The following is a 27,466-nucleotide window of genomic DNA, read 5'->3' as shown; positions in this document are numbered from 1 at the left end:
TTTGAACCCCCCCCCCCCCCACCGCTGGATCCTCGCTGACCCGCGCAGGGCCTGGGAAGTGCAAGGCCATTTGTAACTGCTGGGGGAGATTTCTGCTCTGAGCTGTGGCGTGTGGAGTGGTGGCTTGAAGGGGGGGAGGGGGTCTCAGGGCCCTTCAGGGACTCTCACGGGACTGCTCGACCCTGGGGAAATCACAACCTGTGTGATTTCCCACCTACAGCACGGCAGGTCAGCTCCACAGTCGGGGGGGGGGGCTCTTTCTGTGCTGACGTTTTGTAGGAGGCTGATGGAGAACTTGCTGGGGCCTGCAGCTGAGCTCAGGCATCCCATATCTAATCACGTGAGCATTCCTGGGAGGAAAACCAGATCTTCTGGGTCTGGAATTGCAGAGGGGACACTGTCTGGCTTTAGCAGACCTTCAGAAGCCCCCTGAACACTGCCTGCGCCATTCACAACAGGCCACAGCATATGGGGGCATAGCTCAGAGGCCTCCCGGCTTCCGGACCCACAACCACGGAGGCGAGGTATGTATGTGCGGGGTCACGCACAGAGTACCCCTAAGTGCCTGGTGCTGGGCCAGATCCCTCGGGAGCGTTGGCAGCTTGTGCGCTCATCAAGCGACCCNCCGCGGGGGGGGGGGGGGGGGCTCTTTCTGTGCTGACGTTTTGTAGGAGGCTGATGGAGAACTTGCTGGGGCCTGCAGCTGAGCTCAGGCATCCCATATCTAATCACGTGAGCATTCCTGGGAGGAAAACCAGATCTTCTGGGTCTGGAATTGCAGAGGGGACACTGTCTGGCTTTAGCAGACCTTCAGAAGCCCCCTGAACACTGCCTGCGCCATTCACAACAGGCCACAGCATATGGGGGCATAGCTCAGAGGCCTCCCGGCTTCCGGACCCACAACCACGGAGGCGAGGTATGTATGTGCGGGGTCACGCACAGAGTACCCCTAAGTGCCTGGTGCTGGGCCAGATCCCTCGGGAGCGTTGGCAGCTTGTGCGCTCATCAAGCGACCCTGCAAAACAGACAGTGCCTCCATTTGACAGTTGAGAAGACTGAGGCTCAGAGGCCAGAGACTTGCCGGAGGAGTCCCAGCTGGAGGGGGGCAGATCCTGGATGAAAACGCAGGCCTGAGTTCTCGCTCACCTAGACGTCCTCTGCGGTGCACACACTGGGTTCCTGCCCTCAAGGAAAAATCAAATGTGGTGGAGCTGCGGGGTTGGCGGGGGGGACCAGAGCAAATCACGGGGGCTTCAGGGAGGTGGTGGCACTGGGTCCCCCTGGGACCAGATAGCCAGGCAGTAAGGAGGCAGAGAGGCACAGGCTCTGGAGTCAGCCCAAAGTTCAAATCCTGCACTGCCTCTGCCGGGCCACACGAGCTCAGACCAGTCCCGAAGTCACCTCTGCTGTTCCCTCTTCTGTAAACAGGGGTCCAGGGAGGACCCACCTCTTAGAGTTGTTAAGCGAGGACTTGCAGGCAAAATACCAGCCTAGGACTATTGGGACCCAGGTACACACAAGAGCTCAATAAATGTGGCCACAGCTACTATGATGATTACCATTATCATAGTAAAAACAGTGCTCATTCAATGCAAGTATTTCCGGCAGCCCACTCTGCAAACCAACTGCTCACAATAAGGCCGGGGGGCTCCCGTCTCAGGGCCAACCGGGTCCCTGGGCCTGCGGATGTGGCAGGAGGCTCCCATGGCCTCTGGGGGATCCCCCCTTTTGGAAGGATGGGAGAGGCCACACTGGCTCCTGCAGCACTCTCTAGAAGCTGGGAAGTGATGGCAAAGCATTTCACAAAGTTACCGGGACAATGAACCTGAGCTGAGAGTCCCCCTCCCCCAGCTGTCTCAATAAAATAAATCTTGGCCCGCGGCTGGTGAGGGACCCTACATATTTACATGACGATCGTGCCTCATGATCACAAGGCTCGTGGTACCGGCAGGCGGCGTGTGGCAGGGACGCCAGTGGTCCTAGGAGACTCACTATTTTCCAGCGACTTTTATTGTCCATTATATCCCGGCGTTTACAGGGCTCTGCTTCGGGCCTGGCAGGAATATCGCACACGGTGGGGCTGGCAGGCCTTAATATTCCATGCGCCGTACGGCACGGTGTCTCCGGGTCTCATCCATCCTGCCCGAGTCTGTGTGTGACACAGAGAACCCAAGGAGCTCCAGGGGCACTAGTAGAACAGGGCTGGGGATGTGTTCGGAGGCATGCGTATCCCCACCCAAACCATTTGCTTGGTTCCAGTCTGCTGTCCCGGGCGGGGGCCACTGCTAACGCTGTGGCCTTCTTTGGGCTTGCAAAGGTTTGGTGGGGGGGTGACAGGAGCCGCTACTGGCTCTGGAGGGTTGCTTGCTACATTCGCAGGGATTTTGTGAGACAGTTGGTATCACTTTGGTTGCCTGAAATCAAACATGGAATTTGGCAAATACTACAAGTCAGGGCTTTGGACAAGTCCCTCCCACCACCTACCCTCAGGGAACCCTTTGTTAAAGACTTAGCAGCATACCTGGGGAAGGGGGGGACCCATGAAAGTCAGAGCCAGGTGTGAATTCTAACTTTCTCAACCACTGGCCATGTGACCTTAGGTAAGTTACTTCACGTTTTGAGCCTCAGTTTTCTTATCTGCAAAATGGGGACATATCTATATTCCCAGGGCTGTTGTGACGCTCAGAGCACCTTATGGAAAATTCCCTGTGTGGGGCCTGAAATGTGTCAGGTGCTTAATAAATAGTAACTTTTGTCACCTATTCATTCAACACTTGCTTCCCCCCCACCCCGCCCCGGCTCGCATGGGCCAGCACCTATTCTGTATCTGACACTGTCTGAGAGAAAGGGATCTATAAATGCCCCAGCGGGTGACAAATATTAAATTCTTCCCATCTGGATAGTTCTTGAATGTCTGCAGAGGAATTTATACCTGTACTGTATCATGAAGCTGAGTGACAAATTTCAGAGGTGGGCAGAGCAGCATTTTTGGGGCTCAGGGGTGGACATTATTAGCCCAAGGCCCCTGTTAGGGGGTAGCAAGATGGGGCTCAGCCCCGAATCCCCTACCTCCTGCTCTAGGCCCACTATGGCACCCATCTCTGAATTCCCAGGCCAAGGCAGACTGGGCCCCTGAGGGTGCAAGGCTGACTTCAGAGTGGACCCACACATAGAGGACAGGAGGACTAGGGGGTGAAGCAACACCCCACAGTCTAGCAACCTGGCTGCTCATCTTGGCTCTATGGCCTCCTTACTCCAGGCCCTCCCCTTCTGGGCCCCAGGCTCCCCCTCAAAAGGCCGGGAGGGCTGCAGTCAGGATGCTAGACTGCATCTGTCTCCAGGCATCCTGGCTTGACCAAGTATCCCTCTGCTGTCCACAGCCAGAGAGGACTCAGGCTTATCAACACCTCCTGTGCTCCAGCTGGGTCCCAGGTAAGCCAGGGCCTTGTGGGTGGGAAGGAAGAGGGGAATGAGAGGGGGCAGGACCCCAATTCAGCTATACTGGGCTTGCGATCTCACCCTGCTGGGCAGGGCTCATCCACCCATTTCACAGATGAGGAGAGTGAAGTTCAGAGGGCTGACCCTACGCTTGTGGCATCCAGGGCCCGTGGCTGGGGTCCCCAGCAGAGCTCAGGAAGCCATCAAGCCCCTCAGTTCTGACACCCTGGAGGCCCAAAGACGGGCTGCTCCTGGCCACCCTGGGCTCAACCCAGAGGGGCTGGGGAGCATTTTGCTGAAACAGGAGAGTGAGAAAAATGCAAGCAACTCTGATGATTCAAGTAACCTTTGAAACTAGGAGGTGGGCGGAAGTGGGTGGCATTTCTGGTGGATTTCACCTCACTTCCTAGAAGGATGCGTCACCAGCATTTGCTTAGTCAGTGCTCACACGACCGACAGCGTGGTGGCACCAGGGTGGCACCTCCTGGCTCGCTTGTCCCCGGAGCCATCACAGGATGGCAGGTGGGGGCCGTCCACCTGTCAGGGGAGGGAAACTTTCCATTTCACAGCGGGGGAAACTGAGGCCCGGGGATGGGTGGGTTGGTTCAGGGACACACAGTAGGGATCTAAGGCTTCAAACTCCTTCACCAAAATCTTAATTTTTCTATTTGGGGAGACAGGAAAGGAGAAACCCTCTGGAGCTTTAAAAGAAAAAAAAAGGGCAGGGGGAGAAAAGAACTCACAGCCGAACAGAATTGAAGCAAGGCTCTCAGCCAGCCCAAAGAGGTTTCCGAAATTCTGTGCAGTCTGAATTTTTGCGGGCTGAAGGGTCACGCGATTTCCTTTGCAAAAGGCAGAGTTGAAAGAGTCTGACTGAGGGTGAAGGGGGAGGAGGGACATGTCCACGAGACTAGAAGTCATAAGCTTCAGCCTGGCTGCCCCAGTGACTTGCTGGGTGACCACAGACTAGTCCTTTGCTCTCTCTGGGCCTCAGTTTACCCTGATTTGTCAAGCCTTGTTCTAATGCACTTAAGTGATGTCAATCTCCTCACCCCTCATAGTACATTATCATCTCTACTTACAGAAGGGAGAAACTGAGGCATAAAAGATCAGGCCCGCTGTGCTGGTGGAAGGGCTGGGATCTGGGGTTAGGTGGTGTGGTTCCAGAGCCCACACTCCTCACCACATGGCCCTCCCTCTAGCCTGCGGTGTGCTCATCTCCAGCAACCATCCTACTTTGAGGGGCTTTGCTGCCAGCAGGCCTGTTTCTGGAGACACCGGGCCACCCTCCTTGATCTCGGCTGCCACTCTGAGTGGCTGTCTTTTCTGTGATCTCTGATTTCTTCCATTTGCTCAGCAGCCTCAATAGCCACAGCCTGGGGCCTCAGGAGGCTCCCAGGTCACTGCAGCCATCGACCCAGCTCTTTGAGCCTCTCTGGGTGCCGGGAGTCCGAGTAGGAGTGGACGGCCCCGCGCTGATGTCCATTTCGGAGTTTCCCAAGCAGGTCGGCCTGTGGGACTGGGGGAGGGAGACTGCCATTCAGGCATCCAAGAAAGAGGGAAAAAACATCTCTTCATAGCCAGAGCCCACTCTGTGGAAACGGCGCTACTGACGCAATGGGCAGCCCAACTGTGTAAGATTCCCGAAAAGCCTGACCTGGGAACATCCACGTGGAAGGCTCAATGGCTTGGGTGGTCACCAAGCTTATAAAATATGCCTGCGTGCTCAACCGTGAAATTCCTGAGGGAATAAAGTTCTGACCCAAAACCTGTCTTCCAAAACTAAATTCTTCAGACAACAGACATTTTCTGGCTCCAGCAAGCAGGCTGCTGATCGGTTTCCCCCCGATCTCTGGAGTGAGGAATACTCACGCCGAGAACAGCCACCGTATCACGTGCTCCCGCCCCAGGCCACACACGGGGCCACCTATTTGGGTCCGCTTGTTCATTCCCACGAGGGATGACTGTCTGCATTTTGCAGATCAGGAGACTGAGGCTCAGAGAGGCAAGTCTGCACAGCTGGGTGATAACAGGAGTGGAGGTTTGAAATCTGGTGCCAGCCTGGAGGGCAGAAAGCGGGGGACAGACCCCAGCAGAGCTTGCTGTATGCCTCGTCAGGAGGAGCCCTGGCCAGACACGGAAGTGCAGGGAGAGAGCTGTGCGTGCCGGGGCAGGTGCACACATCCTTTCCTCCACTGGCCTGGGGACAATTCCTGTAGAGGGATGGGTGGGGAAGGGTTGGCCGGACTGCAGTTAAAATCACTCCATCGAGGCTGCCTCGGTCCTGCCTTTTCAAAGACAGCAGAATCCACTAACTGGGAACATTGTGCTGAGCACCCGGAAACCCCCCCATGCTCCATGCACATTTTGCACTGTGCGTAGTGTGGCCATTTGGCACGCGTGTGCAGTTGGTGTCGTGTTCCCGTTCTGTTCCTGGGAGCAGGAGGAACTCTGAAGCCACTCATTTAAGGGTGACTGTCTCACCAGAGACCTCAGAAAGGCCCCAGGGAGCCCACCAGTCCACAGCCTATATCTTAGAGACAGGAAACCGAGGACGGGAGCAGAGAAGTGGTGTGTCAAGGACATTCAATCGTCCGGTCACTCAATTTTCAAACACATACTAGGGCCAGCCTCTGTCCTCAACGGGGCTCCTTGTTTAGACACAGGAGTCTCAAACCAGCACCTACAACCCAGTGCGATCACCGCTTTGCACGCCTAGGGTGTGGAAACATAGCGAACGGGATGCGCAATCCGTCTGTCCTGTCTCAGAACAGGAAGCGGCTCTGAGCAGAGGAGCAGGGGGAGGGCATGCCAGGCAGGGGTACAGCAGGTGAACAGGCCGGAGGGCCGGCACAGCCAGCATTGGTTGTGGGACAGAGGCCCAAACGACAGCAGTGGCCCCAGGTCTGCAGCAGACAGGGAGGCTGGGCAGCACTGATGAGGGGCAGTGAGCATCTGCACACGGGGCTGTCAGGGCTGCTGAGCCAGACTCCCCCTCCAGCACGCTTCTGCACACTGCTCTGCCTCCCATGGTGCCAAGCCCAGGTCTCATTTTGCTGAATGCATCATGGCAGGAATCAGAGCCCCAGATGTAGCATCTTTCCTCCATCAAAGCTACCTGCACTGCACTTGACCTCTCCACGCCTACCCCAGTCAGCTCAGGTAACTGTGTCGACACTCAGAAGGAAGGAAATGCCTACACAACCTCTACGCTGGGACCGTGTCTCAAGAGTGCTCTGAAGTTTATGCTCCAAGCTCCAAGATACTCGCTCTACCCGGCTTGTATTTATTGAGCACCTACTGTGCGCCAGGCTCCGTGCTAGGCACTGGAACTATGCACAAAAGGGCATTATAACCTCTAAGCCACACAACCGTCTGCTCATCTTTCTGGGCTAGAATCACTATTCCGATTTCACAGGAGGGGAGCCGCAGGGCTCAGAGAGGCCCTGGGACTTGCTTGAGCCAAATCACTGGCTAGGAGGTGTCGGAGCTGGGATGCTAACCCAGAAATGTCTGACCACAGAGCCTTCTTGCCAAAATAGATAAGAGTCCCTGGAGGAAGAGAAGAGCCTAGGTCCTTCCTTCCTGCCACACAGGCAGGCAGCCTGTTATCCACAAAGCAGGCGGAGGCTGCGCTGGCGGTACTGCCCAGAACGGTGGGGGCCCTGTCATTACTGGGAGGGGCCACACTCCAGGCCAAAGGAGCGCAGCCAGGGCTGGGGGCTCGTGCAGGACACTGAGGGGCTCTCGGCTCTAAGGAGTCCTAGCCAGTGCCACCAAAAGACTAGATGCTGATGGCCTGTCTTTCAAAAAGGTCAAGTGGGCTGATCCACTCATCTCTGGCACTTGTATTAAAGGATATTAAACAGGTCTAGGACGCCGAGCACAGACTCTGGAGTCAGAGTGAAGGGTGGCTAGGTCGCCTCCCCTGCGTCACATGACCTGGCCCAGGCTCTGGTGACGGCTCTCCCTCCCTGGACCTGGGTCCTTGCGTGAATCTGTCTCCTCCAGCAGGAATGTCAGCGGGGACCTTGGGGCCACCTGGGCCCTGCAGTCACAGGCAGCCACAGCAGCCCCTTTTGGGAACCCTGTTTTAACTCAGACAGCTGCAGACACTCCAAAGTACTAACACTTGGCCATGTCCGAGGCAGACAGGCCTTCCTCCCCCCACCGCTTTCAGGTCCCTGGTCCAGTGTCCCCACAAAACTCATGTCTACCTGGAACTTGGAATTGTGGCCTTATTGGGGACTCGGGTCTCTACAGATGTAATCAAGTGAAGATGAGACCACGCAGGATTCGGGTGACCCAAATCTTAATGACTGGTGTCTTCATAAGAAGAAAGACACACGGGGAGAAGGTCCTGTGATGACAGAGGCAGAGACTGGAGTCCTGCGTCTGTAACCGAGGGACGCTAAGCCTTGCCAGCAGCTGCCAAGCGAGGAGAGAGACATGAAGCAGCCCCTCCCTCGGAGCCTCCAGAAGGAACGGACCCTGCCAACACCTTGATTTTAGACTTCTGGCTCCAGGACCATGAGAGAGTGAACCGCTGTCGTAAGTCAGCCGGTTTGTGGGAACGAACACGCTCCCACCCCACCCCGCGTGCGGTCAGCATGCACACGCCGCCAGCGTCCCGGGTTCCCCAGGCACGGCGGGCTTCATCGTAGGCTCCAGGCTCAACTTGTGCTTCTCATGCTGCAGAGGAAGTAAACCAGAGGTTCCCAGGTCTGGGGATTTCACAGGCCTGTAACGTTTCCCCTAAATTCTGAAGATGGACGTAAGGCCGCCAACTTTTTCTGGCATCTACAGTAAAATTTCCATCTATTATCACCATCCTGCATAAAAGAGGACACCTGACGTAAGAAAGTAGTTGATGCCAGGCCTGTCCTTATATTTTCTCATTTCACCAGGGACGGGTCAGAGTCTCACCTAGCCCTGGGCCTGGCCTGGATCTGGCATTCGGGAACCAGCAAACTCAAGCCCCTGCACCCTGCTGGGTGATCTTTTTTTTGCCCCCCAGCCCTGGCCGAGGAGAAGGGAGGCTGGCCTCCCCCGCGCTATGTGTACGAAAAAGGTTTTCTCCCTCTCAGAAATGTACCCAGTCTATTCTGGTTAACCTGTGCATAATTCCAGCTAACCCCCTCCGAGGACTGGGTGGGATGTCCCCGCCCCGGGGAGGACGCCTTCCAGGCCAGTCAATGAGGGAGGGTCACCGAGGGAGGGCACCGGGAAAAGAAAATACAAGTGCAAAGCAGGGGAAGGAGAGAGAAGCGCAGACCCTTCTCTTGAAAAGGAAACCAAATCGTGGAATGACTGGATGTACAGACATCATGGGCTGGGTAACTCCAGCTCTCTTCAAAGACACCTCATAAACCCACGCCTGGACTCGGAGGGAGCAGCCAGATGCCAGGCGCTCCAGAGGCGCGTTCGAAACATCTGGCCCTGGCTGCTTGATGACCCACCGGAAGCCCGTCACCCTGGGCTTCGTGAAGCTTGCCCCCACGTCGCCCCCCAGTCTGCCACGTGGTAACCAGTGAGGTGTGCTGGGAGAGCCGTCCAGGGGATAAAACTCTGCCTGAGCGTGAGGAAGGCTTCTTTTCCAGTAAGTCTAGAGCGCCAGTCCCCCCCTCCCCCAGAGGAAGCCTCAGACACTGGGGAAGCTTTTGCCTGGAGCTCTAGGGTTAATGGTTGTGCTGGGGCGGCCTCTCCGGGACATTCTCGGGCACAGGGCAGCCAGCCTCAGAGGGACGATAAGGTCTGATGCTGTCGCTTTCCGGGCGGGAGTCCATCTCTCCCTCCCTCCCACTCTGTACGCCCAGGCCAGGGGCAGGGTGGGCCCCAGTTCTCAGGAAGCCAGGAAACACACTCTTTTCTGGGCGAAAGGCCCAGATTCCTTGAGCAGTCACAGGACACGCTTTTTCAGAGCTGATCCAAAGCCACAGGCGCAGGCTGGAAGTTTCTTCGGGCAGTGTGAACCTACAGGGACACAGAGAGGCACACCTGGAGTTCCGGGCTGAGAGCCGGTCCGTGAGCGAGGGCCCCACTGGCACCGGACGGGCCAGAGCTCTGCCTGCCACCTCGGTTTCCTCTTCACCCCGTCGTCATTCATCAAACATTTCTTGAGAGGCTCGCAAAGCCCAGCGCTGTCCGAGGCATAAGGCGGAGGAGGTCCTCCCCACCCAGAGGTGTCGAGCGGTCGAGAGGTGGATACAGACATTGGACAGCAATAAGTGCTGGGAGGGACATGGGGCTGAGCAGGCCGTGCAGATAAGCAGATCCGGCTTCCCACGGTCATTGGGACAATTAGCTCAGACTGTGTAGTGAGCTCCTCAGCACATACTCGACACTCGGGGAAGTCAGGTCCTCCTGTCCTCCTGTCCTCCCACTGCCCAGGTGGAGCAACAGAAGCCAGAAAGAGAAGGGCTGGGGTGGCTGCACAGGGACTGAGTGGGTTTGGGGCCCAATCTAGCCCCACATTTCCTGGGGAACCAAGGTGCTGCCCCCCCACCCTGCCCAACCCTGGCAGACTCCCTGCCTTTTCCGCATGGGAAAGCCCTGCCTCCAGCCTCATGCCCCTGATAATGGGTCCCAGCCACCTGCTCTCCGGCCAGCAAGTGACTGGCCTTCCTGAATTTGAATCTGGGCTGCTTCCCTTACTTGCTGGGAAACCCTGGTCGGTTTCATTCATCTCTCTGGGCCTTGCTTTCGTGATCTGAACATGGGGAGAAGACCTACGTAAAGGCTTGCTTGTTCAGTGAGGTTGTGTAGGCCAAGTGCCTGGCACACAGGAGGCACACCTGCTCCATCTCGGCCCAGCTCTGAGGGGAGCGGGGTCTCTGGAGGAGGGATGGGCCCTGGGGCAGGCGCAGGAGTGCACACCTGGGCTGGACAGGCCACGTCCAGGCCTGGGGGAGCTTAGCGCCGAGAAGGAAAGGTCAGGCGGAGGGACCAGAGCGCTAACAGAAGTGGAAGGTCACACGTGTGCAGACCAACCAAGGCTTCTCTGCTGGTGTCTTGGCCACAATCCTCACCTCTCTGAATCTCGGTCTCCCCAGCGGAAATATGGGTTCTGGTGATGAGAAAAATGAGACTCCAGATACATGAAGTCACCCAGCCAGTGTGGGATACATTTACCTCCCTACCCTCATCCGTCCATCCAACATAAGGATATCCGGGCTGCATCCCCAGCAGGTGCTAGGCCCTGTGGTGGGCAGGGGGGTGAGTCCCTTAATGGCGGGCCCCCCATCTGCTTTAGAACCACCTGGCTCTATGGGAGGGTGCACAGCAGTTCCTGGGCCAGCCTGGGCTCACCCTCCTGTGACTCTTGTCTCCGTGGAAAAGTTGGGCTGCACAGATCCTGGGAACAGCCGGCTCATCTGCCACATGCACCTTTGGTGCCACACTGCCCCACACCAAACCCGAGGCTGTGAGCCCCCCTCATGGCATGGCTAAGGTCAGCTGCCGGAGGGGCCGACTCCTGCTGGGCAGGGGAAGCTCTGACCCAGCCCACCCCCCAACACATGCAACGGGCCACAGACATACATTAGAACTCAGAGTCGGTCGCTTTCACGGCTTTGCCTCTGACTCTGCCAGATCAATCAATTGATCAATCAATTAATCAATCAAGGGAGAATCTGAACTCAATCACAGTGACAACACAATTCAATCCCTGGCAAGTGTGTTAGAACCAGGGCTCCTGCAGATTAGTGAAATGGCCTGGAAATTAGGAAATGAAGGTATCTGGCGACAGACACCTTGAACAGGCCAGGCCTCGGCTGATGCACTCCCATTAACTCCGACTTCTCTCACCCCCAGTGATCAAAACAGGTTCTCTGACAGGGAGGAAAGAAATGACAAGCAGAAATCGGATTTAGGGAAAATAACACATCCATGGCACCTTCCCCACCATCCCAAAGCAGCACTGCAAGCTTTCCATATTTTATCATTTATTCTCACGTTGTCCCCAGCAAGTCATAGGCATGTGTTGGCCTTGCTTTTCACAAGAAAGCTGTGAGGGAAGCTGGGGTTCAGAGGTGAGGGGCCTCCCGCCAGACGCCCAGCAGGAAGGGCTGGGGCGGGGGTGGGAGAGTTGGGGTGGGGGTTGTAGAGCCAAAGGCCCTTTCTGGGGGAACTGCAGCCTCAGGCAGCTGAGAGGCTCCGAGACAGTTCACACTGTGACACGTCCACACTGGCACGTCCCCACCAGCCTCTCCGAACCATCTTCCACACGTGCCACCAGAAACACGGCCCCTCCCATATCAGGCTTCAAAGCTCCCAGATCAAGTCATCACTCCAGAGCTGAGTATCCAAGGCCACCTTACCTGCCTGACCCCAATCCCAGGTGACGCCTGTCATCCACCACATCCGCTCCAGAGGGCCTCTTCTGGTGTCCTGCAACCCCTGCTTCTCATCTCCAGTGCTCCGCCCAGCACAGCCCCTCCACCTGGCTCTCTCCTGCGGGTCCTTACAGGTACCAGGGCAGGGGGTTCCAAGGGGAGACGGATCTGGGTTCAAATCGTGGCTGGGTGACCCTGGATAAGTCACTTTACTTCTCTGAGTCTGGGATTCACGTATAAAATGGAGCTGTTTCAAAGTGAAGACTAGCTGATGCTAGCATATGTAAACCCCCTCACCCCTGATGAAAAAGTACTCATAGCAATGAGACGAGGAGCTGTTTCTAAAAAGATAGTGGATAATTCTATATAAAGAATAACACTGTTAAGAGAACTGGCATTGATGGAGGTGCTGGGCATGCGATGGGGAGCCTCCAGCCCCAGGGCGGTGGACGTCTAGACTTGGGACTTTCCCCTCGGAACCCACCCCAGCAACAGAGCCACTGGGGAGTCAGGGATGCTTCCATACGCTGCAGGAAGTCATTCCTGCTTGTGATTCTTCTCGCTCTCCCTCCCGCCGACCCTACGGCTTCTGTGGGCCTTGGCCTCACTCCAAAGCCAGGTATCAAGGGCCAACCAAGGACAGAGAGGGCAGAGAGCTCATGGTCCCTCCCTTACCGATGAGGACAGAGAGACTGGGCCCACCCCATGCCACCTTCCAGCTGCCCATCAGGAAGTCACTCCCGACATCCTGACGCAGTTCCAGCCAAAGCAGAAACATCGTAACCCTGCAGCCCCGCCTTCTTCGCTCCCTGACACGGGGGTGTCCAGGTAGGATCCCAGATTGCCGAGCCCAGGCCCCACCCCTCGTGTGGTCCGCTCTCCTCTGAGAGGTGTCAGGCACTTCCCCCCTGGGAATGTGAGCAGGAAGCAGGGCGGCACCCGCCCCGCGGCCCCTTTCCTCCTGGGCCCGGGCTCTTCAGACCCAAGGAGCCATCCATTTGTGAGAGTTTGGTTTTTTTCTCTTTTCCTTTCCTTTCCTCTCTAAGCAAAACTGCATGGCGGCTGCTCGTGCCTCTGTCCCCAAGGCAGTTCCAAAGGGCCCATCTTGTCCCTGCAGAAGTGATGGTGGTAATTCTGTTAATGGGAAGCAAGACGGATGGTGCGCGGTGCCCAAAGTGCAGGAGGCAAGCCAAATCGGGCCGCCCCTGGGGAGGAGGGAAAGTGTTGCCGGAACACACCCTCCTTTGGGGCCTTATTAGGTCTTGAAAGAGCTGCCGCGCTCGCTAAAACCTGCTTTTGCCAGCAGAAGCCTCATTTTACAAATATACAACAACAAAAAAACCTGTAAATGGGAAGAAAACCCTTAAGATTAGGCTCCCCTGCTACAGCAAGGCGCTGTGCCGGCTCGAAGCTGAAGTCTTTAGCCTGGCCGACTCTGGGTTTAAATAAATAGGTCTGATCGCCAGCTCACCATTTTGTGAACACGGAATACGGTGGTTTCCTTGCTGTTTAAGGACTGTTTGCTAATGGTGGGATGGGACAGTTCTGGAAACATTTTCTTTTAAACAGCTTGTCTGTGCACCTCCCCCCCGCCCCGCCACGTCAGGAAACCCTATCGCCCTGGTGTCAGTCCGGGGAGGAACCCTTGACCCGGCTCCCTTCCCCAGTCCCACGCCCACAGGCCCTCACTGCCCACTGTAGTTCCTCTGGTCTTCTGCCCTGAGAATCAGTGGCATCTCAAAAGCAATTTCACCGTGGAAAGGACGTCCATTTCCAAAATTATGCAAAGGGCTCACCCCCTTTCCAGTTTGGAGTCATGCCACTGAACTGTTCTTTGGGCTTCGGTTGGTCTAAGTACGAAGTGAGGGTGGAGGGTGAAGCTGGTCCGAGACAGCCGTGGTTGATGACAGGCTGTCTGGTGCTGTGTGACCCTGCAAGCTGTGGAACCTCTCTGGGCCTCAGCCCCCTCATCCCTAACATGGCACCAACCCTACCCCCCCCCACCTTCACAGCCCTGGAGGAAAAGAGTAAATGCAATCAGCTCTCAGGCCAATCTGAGCATTCTTCTCCACCACCCCTCCTACAGCGACCAGCACTGTCCAGACACATAGTAGGTACTTCCTGAGCGGGCTGCTCCTTTGAGCAGAACACGTGGCTTCTGCTGATGCCTGGAAAAACAGAAACATCCAACCACACTAGGACAGAATGGTTTAGGATGTGCGCTCTGGGAGCCAAAGGCCTGGGTTCGAATCCTGACGCAGCCATAGACCTACTGTGTGCCCCTGGGCTACCGACTCAGCTTCACTCAGCCTCCCTTTCCTTGTCTGTAAAATGGGGCTAAAGAACCAGCTCATAGGGTCACCAGGAGCTGTCAGTGCAAGAATACGTGGCCAGGACCTGCCCAGGTTGGCCCTGGTAACCAGCAGCCCTGAGAACGAGCAGTTCAAAGTCTTGGGAGAGCCCAAGGGAAAATTCCCACATTCCAGCTGGGAAAGCCACTTTCTCAAAGACAGTTGACGCAAAGCCAGCCCCACAATGCCATCCCAGGCCCCCTGGGGGAGCTGGGGTCTAGAACAACAGGCAGTACGTGAAGTCTCAGGAGGCTGGAGGAGCATCACCCCAAGAGGGAGCCCCACACCACAACTCCCCTGCGTCTGTCTCCGACACCCGGACCAGTAACACTGGACATACTTTATGCCAGCCTCCCCAACCAGAAGGACAGCTCCGTTTTGTCTCTCCCGCTCATTATGCCTCTTAGAACCGTGCCTGGCTCTGTTGGGTCCATGAATGACCAAACAAAGCAAGGAAGGGAAGAGTCCCAGGGGGCAGCTCTGGGCTGAGTGATTGCGAGTGTCCCAGTATGGACAGGAGCACCTGAGCGTCACAGGCGCCCCCAAGCTGCAGGCCTCACCCCACACGTGCCATCATCAGTGTGATAACCACCACCTATTATTGAATGGCTGCTATGCACCTGCTTACCTGCCCGGGTCACGAAAACTCCCCCAGAGACAGAAACTGAGATTTCCCCTCACTTTGCAAGTGAGAAAACTGAGGCCCCCAGTGGGAAGCAGCAAGCCAAGGAGAGTGGTGAGCAGAAGGTAGAGGCGTGGCTGGCATGCAGGGTGCCCGGGTTAACCCACCACCTCCCCACTCCCCATCTTGGCCTGAGATTGGCCATAGGGCTGGCTGGTCTGGCGGGGGCCGGGGGTGCTGGAGCTAGAGCCTCGGGACCTGCTCCCTGCCAAGGAGGGTGTTTGCTCCGAGGCAGGGGCCGACAAGCAGCAGCGGCTGAGGTCTGGCTCCTGTTCCGTCCCCACGCACGTGCAACCGATAGTGGAGGCAGCCAGGCACTGGCCCCAACACTGGCTTTGGGGGTCGGCGAGGCCTGGGTTCAAATCTCAGTTTCCAAACCATGTGGCTTATGGCTTTGGACTGGTGGCTTCCATCTCTAAACCTGTTATCCTCATCTGAAAAATGGGGCCAGCCCAAAGTTGTTGTGAGGATTGACTAAGGCCACACAGATAAAGCACTTGGCCACATCGCTGGCACACAGTAGGCGCTAAGTAAGAAGCACGAGTTAATGCTCCTGAGCCTCCCTCATTCATGTGTTCGAGAGTCGCCAGATGGCCGCATCCTGTGGCTGCCAGGCACCCCCCCACACCCCGTTTCAGGGCTAGGAACAGCGTGGGAAGCTGGTGGAATCTGAGCTCCCCGCCCTCTCTGATCCCTAGGGCACCACCTGCTTGGCATTCTTCCTGAGTGAGTGGGTCAGCAGCCTCATCCTTTGATTTCTGACCCTTGTCACCCAAGGACGAGAAGTCGGAAGGGATGGGTTTGTTGATGCAATAATATCGGGCAACTACATGAGGAATGAAATCAGGGGGGCACTTCCAAGGAGACCCACGTCCACGGTGTGTCCTTGGCACGAGAGGCCCTGGGTGAGGGGGGAGACCAGCTGGCTAGCTGACGGCACTCACAGCCCAGGCTGGTGGTCTGTAGAGAGTGCCTCAGGGTGGAACTTTTCCCCCAGTAAGATCTGCCCCAAGCTCTCTGCAATGTGCGCATTGGTGGGAGGAGGCTAGAGCCCTCCCATCAGGGCCAGCTTCACGCGCACGTGACCAGTACAGTTTCGTCCTCGCCCTGCCCTGCCCTCCAGAAGGAGCCCCGTGCTTGGGGCTTCATGCTCTGTGTCCACTGTCTTAAAGTCTTCATTTTATCTCTGAATTTGTGCCATCTAAGTGAAGTCCAGTGGGACGATGGTGCATGTGCTGGGGGCTTGGAGTCCTGCTCCCGCCCCCCTACCCCAGGGAACTCTGCCACCCTCCACCCTTGGCAGGGGCCTGGGTGCAGTCACGGCGGCAGGTGCGCCACTCACTAACTGTGAGGGTCTGTACTCACCCCGTGAGTGTCCCTGTGCCCAAGAAAGCATGGCATTCAATTGCTAAGAAAAGCCACAATGACAAGTAGAAAGAGGTGGTGAAGGAAAAAGCTTTTTTCCTGCTTTTAAAACAAGGGGACCCGCATTTTCACTTTGTGCTGGGCTGTACAAATTGCACAGCTGGCCCTACCTGCCATTTATATGACCTTCTGACCCCCATCCCCTGGCCTGGAGGCCCCAGGGGACCTCCCTAGGCCTCCGCAGAACTAGAAGGTACGATCGGTCTGAGATGGCCACTGGCCGAAAAGCATCTCAGAACTCAACCCTCCCTTCAACCCCTGTCCATGGAGCTTCTTTTTTGAACCCCTACTGCTGGTCACTTATTGTCTTGTGGACCAGGCCCTGTTTCCGGTGCTGGGGATGTGCTGATCAGCAGGACACTGAGCAGTGATGAAACAGGCAGGACTGATGGCGGCGGCAGTGGCACAGGCAGTGGGGGGAGGCTGACCCAGCAGAGCCTCCGGGGGTGCATGGAAGGAATGGCTCCCCACACGGAGGGAGTGGGCTCTGGGAGTCCGCAGGAGCCCCTCATCTGTAAGGTGGAGACAATGGGGGCCTCCTTGCAGGGCTATCAGGGGCTAGGGGGCTACCGCACCTGCGCTCTGTGGGGTCGCACTGCGGGGAGAGAGGAAGGCACATGCAAAGGTCAGGGCCCTGGGCACTAACTCAGGGACAGTTTGCAGACAGCTCCCAAACGAACACAAAACCAGCAGGGAAAAGAATGGCCGAGGGGTAGAAGTGCCACTTCCAGAGCCCCCACCACGTGGCAGGCATGTGGCGTGGAGGTGCACAGTCGCCCCTCCTGGGTTAGAGATTTGTTCCTATGGTTCCTATGCCTGCCTGACGTTTCACAGACGTCGCCTTTCTTTCCGTGATTTAGAAAGTCCAGTTAGTACCAGGCGGCAGCAGCAGGTTTCCGATAGGACTGGTCATGGACTGAGCAGAACACACGATGACTACGAGCTCAGACTGCAGCCGACCCGGGTCTGACCATAGGCCACTCCAGCTGTGGGGTCTAGGGCCAATCTGACCTGCCCTGGGCCTCAGCGTCCCCTCTGTCACTTGGGATATTAGAAGTTGCATCCTCTCAGGGTGGCTATGAGGATTAGACGAAATGACACCGGTGAAGGGCATGGCTCGCAGCAAGCGCTCAACAAATGTTGGCCGTTGCTATTGTCACGAAACTCCAAAACCTCAAATCCAAAACCTGCGCCTCATGGCACTTCCCAGGATCGCTTGGGTCTGCTCCCTCCTTTCCAGCATCTGCCCCGACTCTGCTCCAAGTCTCCCCTCCCCCCCCATTGTTCATGGTGCATCAGTCCATAAATATTTAAACAACATGTCATCAGATTATTATAACATATGATCAATAGCACTGATGTGCTGCAGTTCTGCGCATTTGGGCTTCGTTTTCAGAATATCGAGACATAAAATATTTACGTATTTAGCCAACCACGAGATCTCACATTCTGTCTCAAAATGCTGGGTGGCGGCGAGATGCGGAGCTGAGACGCAACGTGTGAAGGGGATGCCTTGTTCTCACGTCGGTTCCTGGGGCATCTGGATTGTTTCTGGTTCGTTCCAGGGCCTGTGAACGGTGGCTGGCGGGGTTTGCCACAGCAAGCAGAGGACCGGGACCAAAAGATGCCATCAAAATGCAGGGAGAGTTCAAACCACAAGGCACTGTGTCACTTTCATTTGGCCTCTCACAGGCCTGCACGTAGTAGGTGCTCAGTAAACGTCCACAGGGAAATGAAGTCACCTGTAGCCCATAGCACCACCGGATGGGCTGGCACCCAGTGGGATTCAGTAATATCTGCTCTTCTGTTGCATTCTGTCCCCAGTGTCCAGCACCAGCCCAGGCACAGAGTAGGACCCAGCAAATGTTGCCGGTGAACAGCAATGGAAGGAATAAACGCATGACCAGATAAATCACTTAATTAGCTAATAAATTAATGAGGGATAATGACTCCCTGTCTGCTGGTCCGGATTACACAGTGTGAGACCTTCCTCCTGAGAAATAAAGGCTCTCCAGTAACCCGTAGTGGATAGGCAAAGGGGTTTTTCTGGGTAATTAAATATCTCGATTGCTAACATTAGCACATCACAGTGACCATATGTCCCAGAATTTTCAGCACTGTGCAATTTCAAAGATGCCGCCCCATAAGCCATTTGAGCATCCAGGAACTTCTTACATACTAGCGACCAAACGGCATCTTCCAGCCTCTCCTGTCCCCGAATGTCACTAAAATGCTTTTACAGACCACAGCCCTTTTGAAAGTTTGGAAATTGTGGTCATCACACACCTAATCGATAGATGGGTGATATCTGAAGGCCTGGGATATCATAAAAGCATATGCAAATAAAAGTTGTTAGCTTGGAGTGAAAGTATTTTCTTTGCATAGTTCCCAAATGCCACGCTGCCACCATCAAGAGTGGGCAGCCCTCGCCCCTGTCCCCAGCCTCTGCACAGACAAAAATCCAGTCCTCATTTCCTCTTGGGTGAGCTGAGAAGGCTGGCATTTAAATCAAACACAAAAGGCCACTAAAATTCCTGGGGGAGATGAACAAAGGAAATGCACACACACTGACTCAGGCACACCAAGTCCACACTTGAGATCCTGGTGTAACTAATCCGACTGGACTCGGCAGGACCCGCCAAACGTGTGGGTGGGCTCCCTGTCCCCGGCTCCCTGTCTGTCTGCCATGTGGTCTCCAATGGTCCTGCCATCTGGGCACCCACCCTTGTAGCCCACCAAGGCCACACCAGCTAGGGATCACTTCTGCTTTCAACCCACAACTCCTCATTTTCTAAGCTGGGTGGACTCTGGGGTCACCTGGGAGAGTTAAACACCTCCCTTTCCCTAAGCAACCCTCAAAAGATATGCCCTCTAAAAAAAAAAAAAAAAGTACACTTGATAGAAAATGTAACTTGAAGACATGTACCCACCCCTTCCACCCAAAGCCACTCCTATCTAGGCATCAGGAGCCCCCCTCTGCAGGAAAGGAGCAAAGGAAGAGAGCTTGATAACGCTGGGAGGTACAAGCCCTTCTATAAGCCTAGGCTCCTCCCTTAGAATAATTTGAGTCTGTCTCTAAGAAACCTTCTCTGGACAGAGGAAGGGCAGGTGGGCGCAACTTAGCCCTTCACTGCCCACTGGGAGAAGAAGCAATGTTTGCTAACAGATTCAGTAAGTTCACACAGACATTCTTCAAGGATCCTGCCCCCTTGCCCACTTGAAACTTTCCGTTCATTCAGTAAATATTAACTGAGCACCTACTATGTGCCAGGCACCGTGCCGAGCACCGAGGACCCAGCGGTGGTCCGCAGACTAAGTCTTATCCTCACGGAGCTTACATTCTAGTCCGGGAGGGAGATAACAAACATGTGGAATCAGGAAGAGGTAAAGGTCCTGAAGAAAAGTAAGGCCAAGTCAGGGAATGGGGAGTGAGAGACTAATTTCAATAGGATGGGGATAACAGGGCCTCTTTGGAGAAGTGACTTTTGTGGTGTCCTGAATGAAGGCTGGGGGCAAGTCATGGGAACAGTGGGGGGGGAGGATTTCAGGAAGAGGGGACAGAGGGGAGTATATGCTTGACATGTCTGAGGAAAGGTAAGGAGGCCACATGGCTGGAGTGGAGTAAGCAAGAGAAAGACTAAGATTAAGAAGTGAGGTGCGGAGTAGCAGGAGCCCCTCTGTTCTTGCAAGGAAGACCAAATCTCCCCCAGATCCCCGCAGGCCTGGGCAGCCTCTTCTCCCACCATTTGCTCCTTGGTACATGCTGTTCCTTCCAGCTGCCTGGGAGGCCCTCGCCCAGGCCCTGCGCCTGGGCACCAGCTCGCAGCCCATACGATAGGCATTTCCAGACGGCAGCCTCTGCCCTCCTACCCTACAGACCAGACCCCGATGTGGTGGCAATTAATTACGCAGCATACATCCTAGATTCTCTGAGTCTGTTTCTTTGTCCATGAAATGGGCATAATGATACCTGCATCAGGGAACTGCCGGGAGGATGAAGGGAGCTAATCCATGTGAGGGGTTGGAACGGAATGTAAAACACGTAAGTGCCTGGTACAAAGAATCCACTGAAGGGGTCAAAAGCTGAGGAAGTGGCAGAAGTTCCTGGCTTCACACTGCTGGGGGGCTGCCCACTGCCCAGGACCCCAGTCTTGCTCCCAGCTCCCCATCCCGCAGCCCCACCCACCCACTCACCCGGTGGTCCACTGGCCTTTCACCCCAGCCCTCTCAGACCTCCTGGCCTCCCACCGCCCGGCGTGCTGGGCAAACGTTGTGTTTTCCTCAAGGCCTGCTCAGAGGCCCCTCCCTCCTGGAAAGCCCTCCTGCTCCCCTGGGGAGTGAGTCCCAGGAGGCGTCTACTGGAAGCACCCACAGGGGTCTGTGACACAACTCCTGTCCTCACCAAGTGGTGAGAGGCTGTGGGGTGGGGCCCTGACAGGGTCTCCGGGCCAGCTCCCAGAATAACACCTGACCCACAAGGCTGGGAGGTATTTCTCCAACGAATGAGTGAACGGCTGGCCGCATACCAGCCAGCGCGGGCGTATCTGGTTAACCAAACAGAGTCCACTCCACCCACACAACTGTGAACGGGTCTGTGTTTCTGCATCGGACTCTGCACGCAGCCCAGGCCCGCGCTTGGCGACCAGAGCCTTGGCCTGACAGGTGGGAGAGTGTCCTGATCAGCCAGGGCCTTGGAAGCTGGTCACAGCCTCCCCAGGCCTCAGTCTCCCCATCTGTAAAGTGAGAGGCTTTCCTGCCTATATTTTTAAGCATCAGAACTTTGTAAAAATTTTTTCCTCATGATGTAAAATTAACCATTTTAGTGTGAGCCATTCGGTGGCGTTTAGCACATTCACCACCACCTCTCTCTGGTTCCGAAAAATTTTCGTCACCTGAAGGGAAACCCCGTACCCATGAAACGGTTGCCCCTCATGCCTCCCTCAGCCCCTGGTAACCACCAGGCTGTTTTCTGTCTCCACAGACTTACAGATGATGGATATTTCATATAAGAACCTTTTCTTAAAATGACTCCCGTGCAAACCCTCCCTCTGTAAAACATGGAAGAGGGTTAGTGCTGTGGGAAGACAGGGTTAGGTCTGCCCTGCCCCCAGGTAGCGTCCCTCACTCTTGGTGACCTTCCAGGGAAGGCTTTCATCCGAGGCCCCTTCCTTTTGACAATTCTAGTCCTAAAGTTGGGTTTCTAAGGCAAATCACACCCCCCCAAACAGTGTCCAAGAATCAAGGGCCTCGAGCCTGGTGCTACTGGCCCGTTTTCCAGGTGAGGGAGTAGAGGGGCTGGATTCCAAGGGGGCTCCAGCGCCCGCTGATGCTCCCCCCTCACCACACACACCACGGTGGGGTCTCAGGCGTGAGGAGCTGGGCAAATGCCCACAGAAGCTGCCTCAGGAAGGGCGGCCACTTCCGTGGGACCTCGCCTCTCCCTCAGGGACAACAAGCCAGCCTGACAGAACCCCACCGGCTTAGGAGGGAGCGCCAACTGGGCAGGGACGCCCCCCGGCCTCACTGGGCCGACCCTCCAGGAGGACTCTGCCTGCCTGCTTCTCCCCGAGAACTACCTGCCCCCAGGCCGGGGTCTGTGACAGCCGCTTCTGTCAGCACAGACCTCGGATGGGGCCCCGATGCTGTGTAAATAATTAACAAAACATCTGCCTCGCTTAATAACACACTGTGGCTGACACCGCTCTCGGGGCCTCCCGAGACCCTCCAGCTCCAAGAGGACGCGTCCAAACCTTAGAAGGCTCCCTTTCCGAGCCTTGTGGGGCACGGGTGGAGTGGAGCACAAAACACTGCTTTCTACATGGTTTCCTGAGCCGCCCAGGGCACCCTGACTTACATCCCGCCTTGTTTTACCAAAAGGCTGCGTCTCTTCCCGGAGCTATTTTGAGGGTCACAGTCTCAGGGCCGAGCTGTAGCGGCACCTGGAAGAGATCCTCACACTGCTTTTAGCCCGATTTAGGGCCTCAATATGCAGGGGCGCTGAAAATGCTCTTGACAGGGGAACGACCTTCCCGGCCCGGTGACCCTGGGCAGGTCCTTAAAAATCACACAGTTTCTTCACCTCTCATAAAATCCCAGGCAGTGAGCATCAAGCACTTCCGGGGGGCTACCCATGTGCGGAGGGTTTTATACCCATTATTTCCTGTAGTTCTTCCCTCAAACATTTGAGGTTACAATATTGTCTGTTTTCCAGATGGGGAAACTGAGGCTCGGAGAGGTGAATGACTTGCTCTGGGACGCCCACCTCACTCCATCTGGTGCCAAAGCTCAAGTTCTTAATGTGATTGTGGGTTAGCACCTTCCTCTCCGTGGGCCTCAGTTTCCATTCTGTAAACTGGGCGTGTGGCTCTTCTCTGGAAGGTGAGCCTACCGGATTTCTCAGGGGCAGCGTGGACTCATCAGAGCTGAAGGTCACTTGCAGGGTAGATCTCCTCCTGACAACTCCCCAGTTTCAAAGACTTTGGGGACAACAAGGAACAAGAGAGGGCCGGCCTTGGGAAGAGGGGTCGTGGACAAATTCCAACTCAGCCACTCACCTGCAGGAAGGGACTCACCCCATTTCCTCAACTACAACTTGGGGACTTTGGGGAGTTCTCTTCTAAGGCGCCAGCTCTGTTAGCCAAGGTCAAGCACTGCCCCTCCCCCAGCCTAATTTTGAAGTGTGAGGCTTAAACAACTCAAGGAAATGCAGCAAGGCAGGCTCTCAATGGCAGCTTCCCTCCCCCTTCCCTCGCAGAAATTCCTTCACACTCTATGGAATTCCTACATAAAGCCCCTTTTTCTTTTCTATGAGGTCACCATCACGCAGATGTCGAAGAGAAAGAAAGAAAGGCTCCATGTGGATCAAGGTCCTTGGAACTGAATGCATTTTAGATCCTGGCTGCGTCACCTTTCAATTCTGCAGGCCCCTCACTCGCCTGCCCCCAGAGCCCAGCCAAAGCGCTGGTTGGGTTTGGGGTGTGGCGATCCTGCTGGTGGATGCCAAGAGGCCTAGCCAGAAGACTGGGCCTTTGCCACCAGACCACCCGAGCAGTCGTCTGTGGAAAAATCCAGAATTGGAGACAACACAGCAGAGGCTGTGTATGTGGGTCTGTTTCCACACAAGCAAGTCTGTTAGAGGGACAGATGTCAAAATGCTAGATCACACGCCACGGTCAAGTTCCCAAATTGAACGTCACAGGAAATTACACCACCAACTGATTTGCCCCAATGTCCACTCCTGTCTGGAAGCTGAGTCTGAGAAGGCTGTTGCTTTAGTTCAGTTTGGGGCCAAAGGAAGGGGCTGTGAGTATGTCACCCAGCTCAGACAGGAATGGGTGAAGCCACCGACTGACCTGATTTTTTCTTTTTAAAATAAAACATTTTTGGGGCACCTGGCTGGCTCAGTCAGTGGGGCACCTGACTCTTGATCTCGGGGTCATGAGTTCAAGCCCCACAGTGGGCACTGAGGTCACTGGAAATAAATACATAAATAAAAGGCTAAAAAAATAAGTAAATAAAAAATAAAACGTTTTCCTGGCAGGCCATCTTGTCACTACCTGAGAGTCAGACATAAGATGGCCAATACCAAAAAATCCACCGAGGATCTTCGGCCAATCCTGGTCATCTACCACCCAGCCGTTTTGAAGCAATGTCACAGACACCCAGTGGGAGACCACTCCGGATGACCTTCCCACAAATACTCCAGGAGCACCCTTGCTCCCCAAAGCTGCACGTTCCGGGCGCCAGCATTCTGGCAACCATCCGAAGTGATAGTCAAGGAAAGGTCCACAGGTTATGTGCCCACCGCTTCCTAAGAATGACATCAGCAATAAATAAATAAATAAATAAATAAATAATAAATAAATAAATAAAGATAAAAATGTAGAAACAAGGACTATTTTTACCTCCCCAAATCACAGGCCAGACGGCAGAGAAATCCATCGATGCCAGAAATGTGGCTGAGCCTTTGCACGAGATCTATTATTTCACACCTTAAATTAACGCATCTCGAAGCAATTTGCAAATGTTCATCAATTTGCAGAGCATACTCGGAAGGGAGAGAAATACCTTTTCCTTCCAACATCAAAGGACCCTTGCAGGGGCGCCACACACCCCCAAACCTCACCTGTCCTCACACACAACATTCCTTTCGAGAACCACATTGTAGAAACCGTGATAAGAATGGAAGTTAGAGAGAGAGGCACGGGGCTAAAACGGCAAGTGACAAGAAGCCTATGTAGAGATGATCCTGTTGTCAGATATCCCAAATGGGGAGTCAGGGCCCTGGAAGTAACTCACCATCACCAGGGGTCGGAACAGGGGCTCTTCCTGAGGGCAGTGCCCCAGCGGGCTTCCTCCTCACACAAGCCTGGAGATGCCAACCCGCATTTATTCTTGGATGACTTACCAGGGTCTTCCACTCTGCCCCCTCTAACTCGCTTGCTTGGTCTGACCCAGGAAGAGGAAGGGGATATTCTTCTCTTTTTGACAATTGTTTTGACACTTCCCCTCTGAAACCAATCTTTGGCACTTCATGAGGAAAAGAAAAAAATGTGAACCGCGAGCCCTTTCTGTCTGACCGTCCTGGCCCTGGGCGTGGGTCCTCCACAGCAGAGGGGCAGGAGCGGACAAGGAAGGAGGGCAGCCCCTTCAGGAAGGCCTCTCCTGGAAGCCTGGTGAGGAACCCAGCCCCAAAGGACCTGGAATACAGTGACCATGACTTTCCAGGTCCAGTGGGAAGATGGCAGGCTCTGCTCAGACAGGCCTGAGTTGAACCCCAGGGTCAACCGCATAGCAGTCCGTAGTCCTTGGTACATGATTTCATCTCTCCGTGTCTTCAGTCTCCTCACCTATAAAATGGGCGCCATGATAGTTTCCGTCTGCGCGTTGCTGGGTGGACTGAGCGAATGCAGGCACTTAAAAGCTTTCGGTACCACTCCTGGCACGTAGTATACTCTCGATAAATGGTGGCCATTAGTTGTGGCGCTACTTTCATAAAATTATGCCTGGCATTTCATTTCTCTGAGCCTCAGTTATGTCATCTGTAAAATGGAGATGACAACCCCCTACCTCGTGGAGTAGATGAAAGGAGCAGATGTGTGTGACAGCACGGAGCACCCCGTCTGTGCACCTTCAGAAGACAAGTGTCACACCCCCCGCTGCAGAGCACAGGCTTGAAGTCAAGCATGAGACAGGATTCTGCCTCAACCTCCTCACAGCAGTCCCAGGACACAGGCTGGCCGTCTCTGTCTCTCAGCACGGGAGGTGCTCCCTAAACACGCCTTCCCTTCCCCTTTCCCTGTTCCCTTCTTGCTCAGAGCCACTGGAAATGCCACCTGGCAAAGCCAGGAGCTTCGATTCTTGAAACCTGAACAATCTAAATGGCCCAAAGCCTAGACCAACCTGGGCCACTGCTTCAGTCTGAGACTTTTATTTTCTGAAGACAGAAACTACTTTTTAGTCATTTCCGAAGCAGACGGGACGGCAGAGGCTGACAAACCACAGGGACCATTTTAAATCCTGGGCCTTTTCTTCTGGGAAGTTAGGCAAGAACCTTCCCAAATGTTTGCCCGTGGGGCTCTCTGCCAGGGAGTGACTCATCCACAGCTCCCCACAGGCATATTTTATTTGGGGGTGGGGGATGGAGGGAGGGCCTGGCCTTGAGGGGAGAAGAGGAGGCAGCATTTCCAGCAAACCCAGAAGGTGTTTTGTGCTTTTTTTTTTCTTCGTTTTTTTAGGACAAAAAAGAAAAAGAATGTGGATCTTTTTTGTTTCCTTCCAGGTTTTGTTTGCTGAAAGAAGACGTCCAAAGTTCACTCAGTAAGCTGCTGCGTTGGGAACAGGCGCTTCCAGCAGGCTCCGCATCCCTTTCAATGAAATTCTTCTTCCATTAACACCACGATTTTTAAGTGTGCCTCCAAGATTTGCCTGCGCACGACATTTTCCCCTCAGAAAGGCAAGCTGAGTTTTGAAAATTCAGGGGGAACGAGGGAGCTCAGTGTTTCTAAAGTTGGCCTTAAAGCAATTAAGACTTTTGACGGCACAGATTGTCAACATTTATAAAGCCCCCCCCCCAAAACCCTCCATCAAAGCTGCAAGACAGACCTTGGAAACCAGTGTCCCAAGCCTGCTGTGATCAATTTGTTACTGTCTTGGGGGCTCATGCTTGGAGCCCAGGCTCAACAAATGAATAAGCCAGATGAATATCTGTCTACTTAGCAGAGCGGGCAGAGAGAGACCCTCAGATACACAGACAAGTGTCCTGGGACCCCTGGCCTTCCCAGGGTCAGCCTCCCCCTTTCCCCCGCGGGCCTGGGGGAAAGGTTATAATCTGCCAGGGCCACACAGGGACAGGAACGAAGCCAAGAGACCCAGAGGGGTATTGACGAAAAACTGAACTCGAGTCCTGTACTACCAGGCGAAGGCCCACCAGAGCCGCAGCCCAGTCTGAGCATCCTGGAGCCCCTCAAAGCGTCCTGCCAGCGGGCCCCACCAAGGCCTGGCTCGGAGGCCTCCACCTCTGCCAGGCCTAGCCTGGCTCTGCGGGGCTGACCTCAGCCCTCAGTCACCACACAAGGTCCAGCACCCACCGGGTGCCCACCCCTGGCCTACTTCTCTCCATGGGCTCCCTGGCATCCGGGCCAGGGGCGGACACATCATACAAGATCCCTGGTGGGTGCAAGGGGGGACCCTCCACCACCGTAATAAACACACTCACATGCTCCTGGACACAAAATACTCTTTTGCAGGCGTACAAGTACACTTTTGTCCTCGAAGACTCCCAAATACACAGTTTGTCCTGTGAACACTCACCCACGTGTGCACACATACTCCCTGAACCCGCACAACTCCTAGAGAAAAATGGGATCCCACGTGAAGCGCTTGGCACACTCCCTGGCAAATAGTAAACAATAAATGGATACAGTAAATGGATACACGGGAGCCATGCCCGTGTCCCCCGCACTCACCGCAAACCACACAACCCAGACCCTCCGACGTGCACACGCACCGTGTCCGCCACAGCACGCACACACTCGGGCGCACACCCCGCGGGACACACAGACACACGCCGCCCACGCACGCTCGGACGCACGGCCGCCGACACACGGAGACTCGCTGGTTCACAAGCGCCCTGGCCTCCCGCGTACACCCCCGCCCGCGGTCCCCCGCCAAGTCGCGGCCGCGCGCGCGAGCACGCGCACCCCCCTCGGCCCGGCTGTGGGTGACGGCCGCCGCCC

General features: G+C 55.3%; 1 protein-coding gene across 4 annotated transcripts in view; it reads right to left on the bottom strand.

Annotated features, from left to right (window-relative positions):
• Positions 1-27,219, bottom strand: part of NEK6 (NIMA related kinase 6) — an 84,099-nt gene extending 56,880 nt beyond the window's left edge. Inside the window, exons 1-2 of one of the 4 annotated variants that reach the window (XM_019800474.2) lie at positions 24,528-24,718; positions 1,993-2,149 (exon numbers count right to left, since the gene is read on the bottom strand). The gene's annotated coding sequence lies outside the window, so the exon portion shown is untranslated. Of the gene's footprint in view, positions 1-1,992; positions 2,150-24,527; positions 24,766-27,196 lie in introns of those variants that run through there. The other 3 variants (XM_034664491.1, XM_019800475.2, XM_011225926.3) reach the window with 3 other exon arrangements.
• Between the last annotated feature and the right edge of the window lie 247 nt (positions 27,220-27,466).

This window comes from Ailuropoda melanoleuca, chromosome 7 (assembly GCF_002007445.2).
Source record: "Ailuropoda melanoleuca isolate Jingjing chromosome 7, ASM200744v2, whole genome shotgun sequence".
NCBI classification, from domain to species: Eukaryota; Metazoa; Chordata; class Mammalia; order Carnivora; family Ursidae; genus Ailuropoda; species Ailuropoda melanoleuca.
Note: the sequence above shows the minus strand (reverse complement) of the source record. Positions and strands in the feature narration are given on the sequence as shown.